Genomic DNA, 14,363 nt, shown 5'->3' on the forward strand with positions numbered 1-14,363 from the left:
AACATTATAAAGTGTTGGTGAAACACAGGATCCTTGTGGCACCCCACATGGCACTGGAGTCGGGTCCGCAGATGAAGTGGGTGAGAATACTCTCCTGTGTCTATTGTCCAGGAAGGAACTGATCCATTTGGTGGCTTTTTCAGAAAAGTCGGCAGCTGATTTCAAATGGCGACATAGGATTTGGTGATTGACCAAGTCAAAAGCTGCCGAAAGGTCAAGGAGTAATAGAAGGGCCAGTTTGCCATTGTCTTTTAAATCCTCAATTTGAGTTTTGAGATCTAATAAGGCTGTTTCTGTCCCGTGCTTGGGTCTAAATCCGGATTGTCTAGTGCCGAGTAAATTGTTAGTTTCTAAGTACTTCTGGATCTGTAGATATGCTGCTCTGTCCAATATTTTTAGAAGGAACGGGACCGTAGTGATGGGTCTGTAATTAGTTGGTATACAGGAGCCAAAGGTGTTTTTTTCAGCAAGGGGATGACCCAAGAATCCGTAAGATTGTCAGGGACAATGCCCGACTGAAATGAGGAGTTGATAAGGGTAGTGATGAACAGGGCAAGTTCATGCGCGGATTCCTTGATAATGGGGACAGGACAGGAATCGCCCTGGCAGTTGGAGGGTTTCAGTTTGCTAATGATGCTTTCTACCTCTAGAACAGTGGTATTCAAACTGTGGGTCGCGACCCCCTAGGGGTCCGCGGGTGCATCCCAGGGGGGCCCTGAGAGCTCAGCATGAAAAAAGATTTTTTTTTTTTTTTTTTTTAGATTGGAAGAAATGGGCAGGGGTGGCCCACATGGGCGGGCTGAAGCATGAAACTGTCTCAGGCAACAATGAAAAAGTGGCCCACAGTTGTAAATGGATATTCATTCCTTTAGTCACAGACTGGGCCTCATTACTACTATAGCGGACCAGTAACAACGGTGCTGGTAAGCTACCGGCACCGTTGCTACCGTTCCGCCATAGTAAGAGTTGTGCTCGTGGGTGCTTGACAGCCCCCGCCAGGTCTGACCTCAGCTCGTCGGATGCACCAGCACCGTTATTAACGGTGCCGGTGCATCCGAGCTCCCCATTCCCATTTGAGCCATATGGGGCTCAAATGGGAATGGGGATCTACCGGCACCTTCGAAAGGGCAATTATCATGTCCGCCTAACTCGGCATGACCTAGTAATTGCCCATTCGCGGGTGCCAGACCCGGATGCAACTCCAGTGGCAGCCGTGCCGGTTTTACCGGCACAGCTACCGCCAGAGTAGTTATGAAGCCCACTGTTTCAATAGTACCCAAAGGGGTGCTTTGTGTTAAAATGTAAGTAAATTGTGATATATTCAGCAACAATGGTCAACATTACTAACTGCATAGTTAAGTAACTCATCAAAATGGTCCACATTGGCCAAAATGGTGGCCCATTTTGATTGGCCCAAACTAGCATTTTACATTTTTGGTACAGGCATTGCCCTATAGGCCTGTCCGAGCCTGGCGGCTCATCCATAATGGCAAGAGGCGCCCACCCAGTGGCCCCTCACCCATTATGGAGGAGCTAAGGAGCCAGCCCAGTGAAACAGTGAGCACTCCCTCAGCTGCTTTATCCAGCTAATGGAGTGCTCCTGGGCTGGCTGAACTGTCAAAGGGAAACACTGTTTCCCTTTGACAGTTCAGTTTAGTTCCCCAGCCGCACATGCTCACTGAGCCATGCAAGTGCTGGGGCGTTTTGCTTCGCCAGCATTGCATAGCTCATTGGAAATGCTGGCTGGGGCACTGCATGTCTGTATGTCCGAGGGGGATGGATGCGTTATGAGTGAGTGTATGGTGATGGATGCTCATGTGAATGATAGAGTGATTGCTGTATGAATGTGCAGCGCCTTGCATATATACATAATCATGTTCATTGTGTTAGGACCAGTGGGGCCCAGGGGACAGGGATGGTATCATTTTACCGGACATCTATCATTCAAAACCCTCTGCCTTGTCCACAAGGCTTTCTGGGGCCTGGGTCCAAAATACCTTCAGCTATTCCTCCGCAAATACCTCCCCTCTCGAGCTCTTCACTCCTCTACCTCCAACTCCCTCAGGGTCAGTCGTTTATCAAAGAAACGAGCTGGGAGTAGATCTCCGTCTTCGGCTGGGGCCTCCCTCTGGAACAGCGCCCTGCCACTCTAAAACTTGAGGAGAACCATCTTTCTTCCTGCACTTATCAGACCTACCCTGTCTGCTGCCTTAAACGTAGCACTTGCAAATTGCTGGCTGCACTACCACTGTTTGTTGCCTTTATTATTTATTTATTGTTATTTATCTGTTTCTCCTCTGCTTCGCACTTTCCACTTCTCCCCCCTTCCATGCACTTTTCCCCTCACACTTGCGCGTTCTCAATGTCACTGGGCCTAGTAAGATCGCTGTTTTATTCTCCTCTGTTCCCCTCCCTTGCCTTGTCACGCTCTGAAACACTTGTGTACGAGCGCGATAGAAATAAAATATCAATGCCTGCCCCCTGGACTCCCAGCAACAATTGCAAACTGTTTGGCTATTTACCCATTTTTTGTTAAAAGTATGCTCTACAATGCAACATTTTAACCTATTATTTAAAAAAAAATTCACAGGGGGAAACCCCCCCGAACCTCCCCTTAATGCCCCTCCACTTAAAAAAGATTCACCAGCCGCCACTGGCCCTCAGACTGTGTTGGGAACGGGATGGGGGAACCGAGGGACTATGGTGGGAGCACAATGGGCGGGAACCATGGGATAGTGATGGGAGCAGAGTGGGGAGAGCCCTGGGTGTGTGATGGGGTGGGGAGAGACCAGCGACTGGGTAGGAGTGGGATGAGGGAGCCCAGCGACTTTGATGGGAGCAGGTGACGGCGCGCAATATATACTGTCCATTTGGCATTTCTGGGGGGTCCCGACCTGCCCAAATTTTGCTCAGGGGGGCCCTGGCCAAAAAAGTTTGAAGACCACTGCTCTAGAATGGTAAGAGCAAAGCTGAACGGTGTATGAGTGCGTGTGGGGGTAGTAATCTTAATGGTCGAGTGTTTCGTTTGGGAATTGGTTTGTAGACAGCTTTGCTTAGCATTAATTTTAGACTGAAGGGTAGTTATTTTGGTGAGGAGGGCTTTTTGAATATTATTGCACCACGTACTGTCTTTGCTGCAGGCATTGCGGATGGACGAAGGGGATTCTAGGTCTTTGAGAATTTTGAATAACTCTGTGTTAAATTCTGCTTGCGAGATACGTTGGTTGTACGTCTCTTTTGCTTGTAGAATCGCTTCCTTGTAATTAAAAGATGCTATCAAGAGGTTGTCTTTGTTGGTCTCACATGGGAGACTTTTCCAGAGAGCTTTGCGTTGCGTTTTTCTTTGCGTAATACTCTCAGCTGTGGGGTGAACCATGTGTTCAGGTAATTTGAGAGGTGGTATGGTATCGATAGCTTTGAGTAGGGTTTGGTTAAAGGTGTCCACTAGGACTGTTGGGTCATCATGCAGCAAGGCACAATTATTAAGTATCGGTAAAATGAGAGGGAGCAGTTTGTCCCTGGTGATGTCCTTTTTGTTTCTTGTGGGTATGGAAGGTGCAATATTAGGTTTGGGACGTGGGTCATTGGCTGGTATGTTAAATGAGATTTGGACCATCTAGTTCCAATACATATTAGTGGTTGGAAGTGTCTGTTAATAGTCAAATGTGTGGACAGCCCTTAACAATTTGAATCGGGAAGATCTGCCCCGTAGGTGGTCTGGGATGACCCCAAAGCATGGATTTTGGATAAGAGAAGCTCTGCCACCATTATGAAAGTCACCTGCTATTACCAAGAGTCCAAAGAAGAGGAACCTGCCGTTGGCGCCAGGCTCATAAGATGGGTTAAACTGCATGGAACTACGTACTCCGTCTAGTGAGGCTGAGCCTTTCTGCTTACTCAGGGTGTGGCTGAGAGACTACTTTACCTGAAAGGCAGGGTGTGGTAAAGGGACTACTTTACCTGGAACTACTTGCAAGGATATTTAAGCCACACCCTGCAGGCAGAACACGCTTAGAGTTATTCTGCACTCCTGCAGCGTAACGCTCACTGTGTCTGTCCTGTACTAGAACTGCTACAGCCACGCCCGTCCAGAGATCCATCCATCGGTACCTGGAAGAAGAAAGACAAGAGAACCGAAGTCAGTAAGGCCTTACCTGCAGCATTCCATCAATCGGTTGCTCCTTCAGCCGTTCTCCAGACCTCTGCACCTGCTGAAGGGAAGGTATCCGCTTAGGCAACAAATACTCACCCGGGGTCCGCATTCTTCCGGAACACCTCGGAGCGGTTCTTCCATTCTTCATTTCGGAGCCGCGCTGCTTCTGCAAAGAAGGAAAAGAAACAGCAGGTTAGTCACGCACGGAAGCGAAAACAGTTTTCAGACATTCAGCGCCACACTCTTGCGCTACTACTCAGCTGAAGGCAATCTGCTCAGCATCTTAGGAAGAGTTGATCCTCCATTCAAAAATCCGCTTGAGACCGCGCCTGAAAGAAAAGATAAAACACAGATCAAAAAAGGACTTGGGGAATAAAGACTTCAAGCACCTATACCAAGCAACCATTGGCATAGAGACTTACCTGTTTCACCCAGCTCTCCAAGACTCAGCAACCGCTCACCGGATCAGTGAAGTAACTAGATCCAGGGAAAGACTGTGTTTATTGCGCCACTGCTAGAGATTGCAGGACGGAGAGCCTACCTTACAAAACTCTAAGGTGAGATCAAAGAGGAGTGGGGCATCAGGTGCTTGAGGAGGTTGGTCCAATCCAGCCCCACTCAGTAGCTAATATCTTATTCCAATCTTGCAGACAAATGCCTCGTGGGGGTGATAACAAGGGAGAAGTTGCAGCAAGCATCATCATCTGCGCAGTGCCACGCCAGTGCAGACATCATTTGTGCAGCCACGTGCTACGCCCCCGTGGAGACCAGGTGAGCGTGACAGAACGCAAAGCCTTGTACAAAATTCTCTACCTGGGCATCATGGAAACCTCTGAGACAGATCAGCTAGCCCAGCTTTTGGGGGAACTCAGGGCCTAGGTGCATTCAGCTCGGCAGGAAACCAATCCCTTGAGGAGAGAACTGATCGTGGTCAAGGATCGTACTGATGACCTCGCTAGACAACTGCTTCAGTCACAGGCTGGGCAAACACCATTACCAGGATTGGGGTTAACGGTTCCAACAACACCAAGCAATCCAGTTCAAGTGGTCCTTCCAGGGGCCGTACCTTTGGCACCTCCAGAATGCTTTGCAGGAGACCCAAAAAGGTATGCAGTCTGTATAAATCAGTGCGTCTACATTTGTTATGTAGACCTGGAGCCTTTCCAAATGACCAATCTAAGGTGGCATTTGTGCTTTCATACCTCAGTGGCAGTGCGGCGGACTGGTCAGTACCACTAGTCAATCGGGACGATCCTATATTGCGGGACTTCCAGAGGTTCCAATTGAACATGGAGAAGCTTTTTGCCCGCCACTCCCAGGGCCAGGCATTGGATAATGAGTTCTTGTGTCTGCATCAAGGCAATCAAGATCTGTTAATTTACATCGCAACCTTTAATAGGCTGGTAGTGGAAACCGACTGGCCAGACGACAAAAGAACAATGCTGTTTTACCGAGGTTTGAGAGGGGAGTTAAAGGATGGTTTAGCTCAAGTGGTCAACCCTCCCAAAGACTGCTGAATATATAGACTTGGTGGTTCAGCTTGATCATAGACTACAGAACCGTAAGGCAGACTGAGCTAGAATGGACACTCGGGTATTTGTGCGCCCAAAGGAAAATGCATCTAAGACCACCGACTTGGCCGAAACCATGCAGATTGGAGGGGTGCGCGGGCCATTGTCCAAGGCTGAAAGAGATTGGAGAAGACAACAACAATTGTGTTTTGTATTGTGGGTCAGCTGGCCATTTCCTCCGAGAGTGTCCCCGTAAAACCACCCAAGAAAGCAGTTGGAGTTGCCGGCAAAGCTGAAGCAGAGCCAGAGTCAGAAAACTACCCCGACCAACAAGCATAGAGGTCCGCTAGTCAAGCGAAAAGAAGGACTTCCAGACCTCGCACCCAGCCTTGCCAATGATCCTCATAAGTCACCAACACCCGTCTCGAATGCATGCAGTCAAAGCATATATCGACAGCGGAGCCATTGGAAATGATATGGATCAAGAATTGGCTACAAGGATGAATCTTCCCCTCTGTGAAAAGGCAACAACAGATTTAGTCACCACAGTCGACGGGACTGAAATCGCTTCGGGCCCTGTAACGCACTCAACGACAGAGATGACACTTCTGTGCCAAGACGGACATCGGGAAGCCATTGTGTTCGATACAATCAAGGCTCCACAATTCCAAATCATTCTGGCGATGCCATGTCTAGAATCGCACAGTCCTAGCATCGACTGGCGTGCTAAGAGGCTGACCTTCTCAGGCGAATGTGCTCGTACCTGTTATCAAGTAAAAGAACCCTTGGTCAAGGAAGTGACAACGATCATGAGTCTGATTAACCCGCTGTCTCCGGTATATCAAGATTATCAGGATGTTTTTCAGAAGGATCAAGCCAACACTCTCCCTCCCCATAGATTGTACGACTGTCAAATCGATCTCATACCTGGTGCACAGATTCCATGCGGTCGAATCTATGCACTCACTGAACCTGAAATTCTGCATTTAAAGAAATATCTAGACCAGTACTTGGCTAACGGTTTTAACCGCCCCTCCAAGTCCCCAGCAGCTTCACCCTTATTCTTTGTGCCTAAGAGGGAAGGAGACCTTAGGACTTGCATCGATTACCGCACATTGAACCAGGTCACTGTTAAAAACAGTTATCCCTTGCCCCTAATTCCTGAACTTTTGGATCAAGTTAAAGATGCCCGAATTTATACCAAGTTAGATCTCCGTGGGGCATACCACCTGGTACGAATCAAGAAAGGGGACGAATGGAAGACCGCCTTCTGCACCAAATACGGGCTATTCGAATACCAGGTGATGCCCTTTGGCCTTTGAAACGCCCCAGCGGCGTTCCAGTATTTCATGAATGACGTCCTGCGAGAATTGATTGATTGATGTGTGTCGTAGTATACATCGACGACATTTTGGTATACTCCCCGTCTGAACAAGAACCTGTGAAACACGTCCATGCTGTTCTGGACAAACTTTGACAACACAGACTATTTTCAAAACTGGAAAAATGCTTCTTCCATGTTACGGAGGTCAAGTTCCTTGGATTTGTCCTAACCCCTCAAGGTGCACGCATGGATTTCCAGAAGGTGGATGCCATCCTCAATTGGCCCTCTCCAACCTCAATTAATGGAGTTCAGAGTATGCTCCGATTTGCGAACTTCTATCGTCGTTTCATTCCAGGCTTTTCGCAGCTAGTGCATCCTATTACCTCTTTACTGCGAAAGAATAAACATTTTCAGTGGTCGGAGGAAGCAGAGAAAGCCTTCCAGGACTTAATTCATCTCAGCTCCAATCCTGAAACATCCTTGTCCAGATCTACCGTACGTGGTTGAGACGGACTCTTCCAACTTGGCAATGGTAGCGGTCCTCTCGCAAAAGGATCCTGAATCCGGTCAGCTTCACCCTGTGGCCTTTTGGTCACGGAAATTCACGGCCCCAGAACTGAATTATGCCATTACGGATAAATAACTCTTGGCCATCAAGGCAGCCTTCAAGGCTTGGCAGTATTATCTCGTGGGAGCAAGGCATACGATCACTGCAATCTACAGTACCTAAAGGTGGCAAACGGTCAATCATCTCGCCAACTCAGATGGGCATTATTTTTTGCTCAATTTGAATTTGTAATCACTTATCGCCCTGGTTGTCGAAATGGTAAGGCGGATGCTTTCTCGTATAGGGGTAGACGAGGAGTCCATCAATCCTGACCCGGTGCCAATCATTCCTGGAGAAAAAATCTTAGGAATTACAACGTATCTAACCTTAGATGACATCCACGAGGAAATCACTCATTTCATGGATACCAACACTCTGAAAAATTGGCCTACCAAAAGTGCTCACCACTCAGTCTCAAACCAATTACCATACTTTCAGGGACGTCTTTATCTGCCGAGCAAGGAACTTCAAGAAAAGGTCATCTCAAACTACCACGAATCACTGGTAGAAGGTCACCCTGGGATCGCTAAGACCGAAGCCAAGCTAAAGCGACACTTTTGGTGGCCAACATGGCGTAAGGACATCAAACAGTTTGTGCAATCCTGTGGAGTCTGAGCTCAAAACAAGGCTCTAAAGAAGAAATCACCAGGCCAACTGCAACCACTGGATATTCCGCCTACACCTTGGCATACAGTGTCACTTGATTTTATAACTGACCTTCCTCCTTGTAATGGGTTCAGCACAATTTTGCTGGTGGTGGACTTGTTTTCCAAGATGGCCCATTTCATCCCACTGAAGGGGATACCCTCCGCTTCGATCTTGGCAAAAGAATTCTTAGAACAAATAGTCTGAATACATGGATTCCCTTCCATCCTGATTTCAGACCGTGGCAGTCAGTTTGTATCAAGTTTCTGGAAAAAGTGCTGCGAGTTAGCTCAAATCGATGTAAGACTTTCCACCAGTCACCATCCCCAGACTGATGGTCAGACTGAGAGGACCAATCAGACTTTAGAACAATACCTCAGATGTATGTTACACCAAACGGAAAAAGGTTGGAAGGACATTTTATGGATAACTGAATACGCCTACAACTCCTCCCGACACTCCAGCATTGGACAGAGTCCTTTCTATACCATTTACGGGTTGCATCCACGAACCTCTAAACTTGACCTGCCTCAACTTCTGGAAATGCCAGCAGTAAGAAGTTTGCACACGACTATTACTCAAGCCTCCATACAAGCAACTGACCATCTGAGACGAGCTAAAGAAAGATGCAAGAAATCGGCAGATATGTATAGAAGTGAAGCTCCAAAATATGAAGTTGAAGTCTGGCTGGCGTCGAAGCACATACCAATGGAAGGAACCCGCACCTTCACTCCCAGATATGTAGGTCCATACACCATTAAAGCCATCATCAATCCGGTAGCTGTGAAACTGGATTTACCTTCACACATGAGGATTCATCCCGTGTTTCATGTCTCACTTTTGAAACCAGTGCAACTGGGAACCATAGTACTGAAACCACCAAAACTGATCATAGTCGATGGGGAACCTGAATTGGAAGTTAAGGATATCCTGGACTCAAAAATCATCAAATCAAAACTATTTTATCTAATAGACTGGAAATGATATGGACCACATGAAAGATCATGGGAACCTAGCGAACACATTCATGCCCCACGGTTGTTGAAGAGGTTTCATCATAATCACCCAAACAAACCAGGACCAATGGGAGAACCCACTGTTAGGGGGCTAACAGGGGAGTGTTGTCATGGTTCATGTTCAAAACCCCCTGGATCTGATTGGCCCACCCCAGTCACTGACTCCCATAAGGGCTTATCAAGCCCCAAAGGAGTGTCCTAGAACCTCCTGGACTCTGTTGGCGCCAGGCTCATAAAATGGGTTAAACTGCATGGAACTACTTACTCAGTCTAGTGAGGCTGAGCCTTTCTGCTTGCCCAGGGTGTGGTAAAGGGACTACTTTACCTGGAACTACTTGCAAGGCTATTTAAGCCACACCCTGCAGGCAGAACACGCTTCACGTTATTCTGCACTCCTGCAGTGTAACACTCAACGTGTCTGTCCTGTCCTCGAACTGCTACAGCCACGCCCATCTAGAAATACATCCATCGGTACCTGGAAGAAGAAAGACAAGAGAACCAAAGTCAGTACAGCAGCAAAGGCCTTACCTGCAGCATTCCATCCATTGGTTGCTCCTTTAGCTGTTCCCTGGACCTCCGCACCTGCTGAAGGGAAGGTATCCGCTCAGGCATCTAATACTCATCCGGGGTCAGCATTCTTCCGGAACACCTCGGAGCAGTTCTTCCATTCTACATTCCAGAGCCGCGCCGCTTCTGCAAAGAAGGAAAAGAAACAGCAGGTTAGTCGCGCATGGAAGGGAAAACAGTTATTCAGACATTCAGCGCCACACTCTTGCGCTACTACTCACCTGAAGGAAATCTGTTCAACATCTTAGGAAGAGTTAATACTCCATTCAAAAATCCTCTTGAGACCGCGCCTGAAAGAAAAGATATAAGACAGATCAAAAAAGGACTTGGGGAATAAAGACTTCAATCACCTATACCAAGCAACCATTGGCATAGAGACTTAACTATTTGATCCAGCTCTCCAAGACTCAGCAACTGCTCACCAGATCAGTGAAGTAACTAGATCCAGGGAAAGACTGTGTTTATTGCGCCCCTGCTAGAGATTGCAGGACAGAGAGCCTACCTTACAAAACTCTAAGGTGAGATCAAAGAGGAGTAGGGCATCAGGTGGTTGAGGAGGTGGGTCCAATCCAGCCCCACACAGTAGCTAATATCTTATTCCGATCTTGCAGATAAACGCCTCGTGGGGGTGATACAAGGGAGAAGTCGCAGCAAGCATCATCATCTGCGCAGTGCCACGCCAATGCAGACATCATTCATGCAGCCACGTGCTATCGCCCCGTGGAGACCAGGTGAGTGTGACAGCTACCCATCCACTACCTCGGCCTATCTGCTGCTACAAGTCTCCGTCCTGATCTTGTGGTCCTGGAACATCACTACTGTTGCTCACCACTGTAAAGAGGGAACTTCCAGGTGCCAGTTTCTTTCTTCCTCCACGATTCAGAACTGCAGACCGCTGACCTGGGTTTCTTTGTTGCACTTCATTTGATGGAGTCTTGGTGGTCCATCCTCATAATGGGAGCCACTCTGGCTACTGTCCTGAAGTGTCTGGCCTGTCCATCTGCACGTCTGCAAGTGCTGTTATGAAAGATTGCCACCTGGTATGGGCGGGAACCCGAGTTTTTATTTTTAATAAATACAATGATGCGGGTAATCAGAACCCCCCCCCACCCTCTTCATAGTGTCATGCCAAAAGCATAGTGCACACTGCACCTTGATGCATCAGTGTTTTGGCATCTGCAGAGAATGTTCTTCAGTGACAGAGGGCAGGTTCAGAGGCCATGGGCCTCATTACAAATACACTGGTCCGGAGTTAACGCCGCCGGTAAAACCATACCGGCACCGTTTCCACGTCCGCCCAATCATGACTCGCGGCCCCGGAAATAGCACCTCCCCCAACCGCCACCGCAGAGTTAAGGGTCCCGTAAAGTCCACCTGCACGGAAACCCCTCCGTTACCGGCAATACGAAACACCGCGAGCATCACAACTAGCGCGGACACGGAAACACCGCCAGAAAAATGGCGTTAAAACCGTGATCACGGTGGCGGTACCGCCGCCACCACGAACATGATGTTAAACAGTGCCTGCTGAACTGAATCAGGGCACAGGTGCACCAAATCAGCCCAGCTGGACCCAGCAGCACACTGGGAGCCTACAAAAGTGCCACACCCAGCCCAACACAACACAGAAACATGCAGGCAGCAGCTCTAGTAGCACTTGGACTGGGCCTACTCAACCAACAGGCAGCACTGCACATGATGGCAGTAATGGTGCAGAGGAGGAGGCGGAGGAGGCGCAGGCGCCAACCCTGCACCTATGACAAACCCCATTGTCCAGCCAGCACAACCCCGCAGGCAGCCTGCAATACCATGCATCAGGGCCTCACCCTGGAACCTTACCCCAGGACAGATCCACACACTATACCGGCTGGACCGTCCAACAATCCTGTACATCACTGCCATGATTGAGGACAACATCAGCAGCCACATAGACACCCCCACCGCCATCCTCCCGCCGGAAGGTTATCTGTGCTGCATTTCCTTGGCACTGGCACCTATCAACACACGGTCGGTGAGCTGCATGGCATATCACAACCCTGTTTTTCAAAAATCCTGGTACAGGTACTGGATGCCCTGTTGCGCCATGTGTCTGAACACATAGCCCTACCCCGTACCCTCCCCGAGGTCATTGCCACCAAGTTGGCCTTCCATGCCATAGCAGGCATGCCAAATTGCATAGGTGCAGTTGACTGCACCCACATTGAGCTGACAGTACCATGTGCAATTGAGATGGTGTTCCGCAATAGGAAACAGTATCACTCGTTGAATGTACAGATGGTATGTGATGCCACGCTACTGATTACACACTGCTGCGCACGTTTCCCAGGCTCATACCCATGACTCAATGGTACTGCGGAATTCGACTTTGCCACGGTACATGGAACGCTATGCTGGACAAAGCACATGGCTATTATGTGAGTACAGCTGACAATGCTCCGACCCTGTTGAAGTGGTGTGTGCATCACCCCCCCTGCCATCAACCAAATAGACAGCGGATCCCAAACATCACAAAGGAAGACATGACAGGTCAACACAGTGTACCCGTACACACCCTGCGACATGACCCACACAGCCGATACTGTCGCTGTCCCATACACTTTGTGCCACTGCAAACACCCACCCACAAATGGAACACTGCCCTCCCAATGCACATGATGCCTGTAAATGAGATGTCCTGCATTATCTACTTCATTACAGTGGAGTGACTCTGCCATGTCTGCACATCACTGCACTATGCCATACTCACAATCAAATGTCACCCGCAGGGCAGAGTACACATGCATGTAAATGTGTAGGTCAATATCCATTTGGCTACATCCACTGTGATGGCCAATAAACACTTCCAACCACTGCATGGCACACATGCATGAATGAACAATGATACAAGATAGCACAGCATCAGATGAAGACATGATACCAAAAACACTGACCTGTCCCCCCCCATCTACATCCCATGTAGGTGATGCTGGATATGCACTCACGCCATGGATGATGACACCTGTACGGAGACCAAGGAACAGGCATGAAGAGGCGTACAATAGGGCACATGTCCGCACACGTGGAATGATTGAGAGGACATTCGGACTGCTGAAGGCCCGATTCCGCGGTTTGAGCAGATCTGGCAGATCACTGCTGTACAGACCAGTGAAGACTGGTAAAATCACGCTCGTATGTGCCATGATGCACAATCTCTGCCTGCGCAGGAACATCCCAATGCCCCCAGACGCAGATGAAGAAGATGGGGATGGCACCACCTCCCCCTGGGGGTCCACTTGATGGCCAAAGAGCACGGGATGAACTGATTTGCATTTACTTTTGAGACACAGCACATTCACAGCAATGCATGGACATGGTGATGACAATAAATGATTTGTTGTACTGCAAATGAAATGATGGATGTCCACACATGTATGTTTTGATTTCAAATGATGATCTATTGATGAATTAACAGGGAAGGAGGTGCAATGGTTAGGGAAGCTGTACACCCGTGCCCACCCACCACCCAAACGTACCCACCCCCACCCAGGCCCCAATGTTCAAACACCCAAAACAACCTCACCCACCACCCAAACGTACCCACCCCTCACACCCTTCAAGTCCACGTGTGTCCTGCAGTGCCCCACACACGTCATCACTTCCGTGTGCGCTTCTGTGCCTGTGCATTCTTGCCCGAGAGCCCCGTTAGCCGACTCGAGCGCCTTCTTGGACTGGCGGTAGTGGAGCTGGATGGGGTGGTGGTATTGGATGGCACAGAATCAGGTATAGATGGCATACGTGCAATATTTGCCTGTTGCCCAATCAACATGGACTCAATGAGCCTGGAGGTGTTGTCATTACCCTCCCGCACATGGTGTGCCAGGGTGACAATAGTGCTGGCAAAGCGTCCAATAGACCTTGATAGAGGACGCACTGGCATGCTGTAGCACTCCCTCTGCAGCCTAGATTCCTCGAGCTGCCTCTCCACCAGCTGGGTGAGGGTAGCCTGCTGCTCCTCCATCCACTGCATGCGGGAATTAAAGCTCTGCCATAGATGGGGTGGGTGACCTCATGGGACTTCGGAGAGATGTGGGGCTAAACTCCAGCTGATGGAAGGATCCGAGGTCATCAAATGTGGGCATCTCCCCCTGTGGCCCAGTATCAGAGTGCTCTGCCGGGGCACTGTTGTCACTACAGGCCGCCTCCTCTGTAGTGCATCTGCCTTCTGTGTTGGTTTGGGTGGGCATGATGGGTTCCCGTGGCACCTGTGTTGCTTCAGGCAGCGTGGAGATGCAGGGAATGTTGGTGGTGGTGCCCGGCACATTTGTTGCAGTTGGTACTGGGGGCAGAGATGCCGAACTGCTGGCAGCATCCTCTTGTGCAGGGGCGGTGACTTGGACACATGCCGGTGCAGATTGCCTGGCCTGTTGTGCAATATCACCGTCACTTGATACGGCTGTGGGGACACAGAGGACATGTAATTAGTATTGTGGTGGTGGCTGATGGGTGCATCACATGCATCATACAGGTTGATCATTCAATAGTCTTCGTTACATGCATCTGA

The sequence above is a fragment of the Ambystoma mexicanum genome, chromosome 3p, assembly GCF_040938575.1.
Source record: "Ambystoma mexicanum isolate Mex_15411 chromosome 3p, UKY_AmexF1_1, whole genome shotgun sequence".
In the NCBI taxonomy this organism is placed as follows: Eukaryota; Metazoa; Chordata; class Amphibia; order Caudata; family Ambystomatidae; genus Ambystoma; species Ambystoma mexicanum.